The sequence below is a fragment of the Budorcas taxicolor genome, chromosome 2, assembly GCF_023091745.1.
Source record: "Budorcas taxicolor isolate Tak-1 chromosome 2, Takin1.1, whole genome shotgun sequence".
NCBI classification, from domain to species: Eukaryota; Metazoa; Chordata; class Mammalia; order Artiodactyla; family Bovidae; genus Budorcas; species Budorcas taxicolor.
In genome coordinates, this window is record NC_068911.1 from 137,121,437 (window position 1) to 137,125,876 (window position 4,440).

The following is a 4,440-nucleotide window of genomic DNA, read 5'->3' on the forward strand; positions in this document are numbered from 1 at the left end:
GGAATATTAGAAATGGGTTTTAACTGGTGCAAATGGTGAATTTAAAGGTACACGGATTGTATAACATATTCTAAAGACTCCCTCTCCCATTGTATAAACAGAGTAAAAATCTAGAAAACCCTGTGACCTGTACCCTTAGGGATATTGTTCTTAGATTGTCCTGTGCCTGGCTGTTGGCTTAGTCTTCAGGATGCCAGGGCCTAATATCTACTATGAGGTTAATGGAACTCTGCCTCTAGAAAATGGTCGTTTCTGCTTCAAGTGAACATGGCATGCAACCTAAAAGGCCAATAGCTGAAGTTTCATTAAACTTATAAACTTGGTTATATGTGCTGTTTGGTGCCTGCTTCATAATAAATGTTAAATATATACCTTTATGTATGACTAAATTTGGTCAGAAGATTATTTTTAATATAAACCGGTGAAGAGATTATGTTCAACACAGTCACTCCTCATTCATCTCTAGTGGTGGTTACATTATCCACAGAACAATCCTTGCAACATTACCCTTCACTCAGCATTGATCTCTTTTTAGCCACCAAGGAAATATTGTTAATGTCACCCAGGTGTTTATGGTATAAACCTCACAGATCTCCAGACTCCAGACCCAGAGGGACTCAGTGGGATTCAATGGATGCACAAGGCTGTCCTGGGGGAGTAGTCCCCTCAGGACCCTATGGTTTGTTCTGACTACTGTATGGTCCTTGTCTCCGAGATCCAGAGGCAATTAAGGTTCCTCCACCACCCTCATGAGAACTGAAGACCCAAGGAGTCTTAAGCAATACTTTCTGCAGATTAAGTTTCTTCCATGGAGCCCTGATCAAACCCTTTGGTAATTAACATGGATGTGGACATCCTAGAACCATATATAGAGAGATGATGATGATGATGATTGCTAATACAATTTCCATAGAGCTAAATCAATGTCATCAGGGGTTGTGTTAGGCTGCATGTAAAATAAAACTTCCAGATGTTCAAGCTGGATTTAGAAAAGGCGGAGGAACCAGAGATGAATTGCCAACATCTGTTGGATCATCGAAAAAGCAAGGGAGTTCCAGAAAAACATCTACTTCTGTTTTATTGACTATGACAAAGTCTTTGACTGTGTGGACAACAGAAAACTGTGGAAAATTCTTCAAGAAATGGGATTACCAGACCACCTGACCTGCCTCCTGAGAAATCTGTATGCAGATCAGGAAGCAACAGTTAGAACTGGACTGGAACAACAGACTGATTTCAAATAGAAAAAGGAGTGCATCAAGGCTATATATTGTCACCCTGCTTATTTAACTTATATGCAGAGTACATGATGAGAAATGCTGGGCTGGATGAAGCACAAGCTGGAATCACGATTGCCAGGAGAAATATCAATAACCTCAGATATGCAGATGACACCACCCTTATGGCAGAAAGTGAAGAAGAACTAAAGAGCCTTTTGATGAAAGAGGAGAGTGAAAAAGTTGGCTTACCACTCAACATTCAGAAAACTAAGATCATGGCATCTGGTCCCATCACTTCATGGCGAATAGATGGGGAAGCAATGGAAACAGTGAGAGACTTTATTTCTGAGGGGTCCCAAATCACTGCAGATGGTAACTGCAGCCATGAAATTAAAAGACACTTGCTCCTTGGAAGAAAAGCTATGACCAACCTAGACAGGATATTAAACAGCAGAGACATTACTTTGCCAACAAAGGTCTGTCTTGTCAAAGCTATGGTTTTTCTAGTAATCATGTATGGATGTGAGAATTGGACTGTGAAGAAAGCTGAGCACTGAAGAATTGATGCTTTTGAACTGTGGTGTTGGAGAAGACTCTTGAGAGTCCCTTGGACTGCAAGGAGATCCAACCAGTCCATCCTAAAGGAAATCAGTCCTGGATATTCATTGGAAGGACTGATGCTGAAGCTGAAACTCCAATACTTTGGCCACCTGATGCAAAGAAGTGACTCATTGGAAAAGACCCTGATGCGGGGAGGGATTGAAGGCAGGAGGAGAAGGGGATGACAGAGGATGAGATAGTTGGATGGCATCACCGACTTGGTGGACATGGGTTTGTGTAGGTTCTGGGAGTTGGTGATGGACAGGGAGGCCTGGCGTGCTACAGTCCATGGGGTTGCAAAGAGTTGGACATGACTGAGTGACTGAACTGAACTGAAAATAAAGCTTGAGGAATATTGGTTTAAACAACCAAGGTTTTTTTTCTTTTCATATAATACATCTAGAGTTGGGCAATCTAAAGCTGGTACTAGGCCTCAGTGATGCAATCTGGGACCCAAAGCCTATCTTCCTGCTCCAACATCATTTGTTTGTGGCCCTTTCCCCCATGCTTTCAAGATGAGTGTAGTATCTCCAAGCATCTGATGGGGAAGCACAGAGAGCAAAGAGATTCCACAAAATAAGTGTTTGCCTTTTTACTCGGAAGGAAAAGTCTCTCTAGGGAATTAAACTTACTTTGACTTTGGCATCCCCTAGCTGCAAGGCAGTAGGGAAATGGAGTGACAGGCAACTAGTAGTGCTTACTGATCTTGCTATTTATTGGTCATTTTGTCATATACTCAGGGCTTCCCTGGTGGCTCAGTAATAAAAAAAAAAATCTGCCCGTAATGAGGGATACCTGGGCTTGATCCCTGGGTCAGGAATACCCCCTGGAGAAGGAAATGGCTACCCACTCCAGGATTCTTGCCTGGAGAATGCCATGGACAGAGGAGGTTGGTGGGCTACAGTCCATGGGGTCACAAAGAGTCAGACACAACTGAGTAACAGTTGTCATATATTTTACATACTTACCATCTCTTACATGACCCAGTGACCATTTTCTAGACAATGAAACTGACAGTCAAAGACATTTCGTAACTTAACTAAGAAAATGGCATATCAGTGATTTAAATCCAGGTCAACTTGATTAATAGCAGCAGCAACGACAATAACAATAAGAGCTAAAATCAGTCTAATCCTTGCTATGTGTCAGATATCCCTCTATATGTTTTATATGCACTGACTTACTTCCTCCTCATAGAAACCCTCTGAAAAAGAAAGAAAGTGAAAGTGAAGTCGCTCAGTCGTGTCCGACTCTTTGTGACCCCGTGGACTGTAGCCCACCAGGCTCCTCTGTCCATGGGATTTCCAGGCAAGAATACTGGAGTGGGTTGCCATTTCCTTCTCCAGGGGATCTTCCCGACCCAGGGATCGAACCCAGGTCTCCTGCATTGCAGGCAGACACTTTAACTTCTGAGCCACCAGGGAAGCCCAGAAACCCTCTGAGGAAGGCATTTTTAGTATCTTTATTGTCATATGAGGAAACCAAGTTTCACAGAAGTTAAGAAACTTGGGTAGAGTCACTCAGGTTATAAGAAGTGAAATTGAGTTTAACCCAGTTCTATTGTGAATCCTTAGTTTTTGACTGCCCACTGTGCAGCTGGTGAAAAATCAGATCCCTCAAACTGTGAACACTGCTGCCATCTTACGTGGGGAACAGAGGCACCAAGCAAAGAAGGCAATAGTTAAACGTCAATAAGGCAAATATCAATACTCCAACTTAGAAGAATTAAATAGAGGAGACATCTGAAGATGGAAACTGAAGATTCCAGAAATAGTAAGAAAATGAGTAAGATCCAAGATGGTGTGTAAGCATATGCTTGAATATCCACTTAATATTTTTCCCTGATAGGAAGGCTTCTTTCTCTACACTGGTGTGTACTCTTGATGAAGTCTCAAGGAAATATCTACCACAGGAGATGACCATTGCTCATTGCCTGCCTAACAACCATTCTCTATTCTTTACTAACGGAACTTCCCATTTTACTAAGGGCAGGAGTAGGCTCAGTTAAAATGATTCACTTCCATAGACTTCCTTGCCTCTATGGGCTGGCCATATGACCCAAGATTGTCCAGTGATGTATAAGTAAGCACAGTCTTTTGGTTAGGGCTTCCTGAAAAGTTATTGTTTGTTGCTAAAAAGATACAAGCTTGGGCTTGCTTTGGCAATACTAAAAATGGAACAATATAGAGAGTAGCATGGCCCCTGTGCAAGGATGACATACAGAGTATGTCATTTTGCAGAGTTCCCAGAAGATTTGATATTTCACTGGCTAATACCAAGAGAACAAATGAGTCAAAGTGCAATGTGTAGAATCAAGTATTAAAACCGTGATTTTTTTTTTCCTTACCAAAAGGAAAGAGAGAGAAAGACAGAGGAGGAGGGAGACAAGCCCTACCTGGGTCATGTGTGTATGCATGCTCAGTCACTTCAGTCGTGTCCAGCTCTTTGCAACCCTATGGACTGTTGCCCTCCATGCATTTTCCCTTTATTCATTCTTCTTCTCCCTGCCTGATGTAGTTGTGATGTCCAGTGGGGCAGCAACCATCTCATGAGCCTGGGGATTATAAGTTTTTGCTAAGGATGGCACAGCAGAAAGATAAACAACTGTTTAACTGCCAAG

The 4,440-nt window shown here is 42.2% G+C and overlaps 1 non-coding gene across 1 annotated transcript; it reads left to right on the forward strand.

Annotated features, from left to right (window-relative positions):
* Positions 1-3,961: 3,961 nt before the first annotated feature.
* LOC128044029 (U6 spliceosomal RNA) lies at positions 3,962-4,066 on the forward strand. Its single transcript, XR_008199015.1, has one exon. It is a non-coding gene; the product is annotated as a U6 spliceosomal RNA (small nuclear RNA).
* Positions 4,067-4,440: the final 374 nt, after the last annotated feature.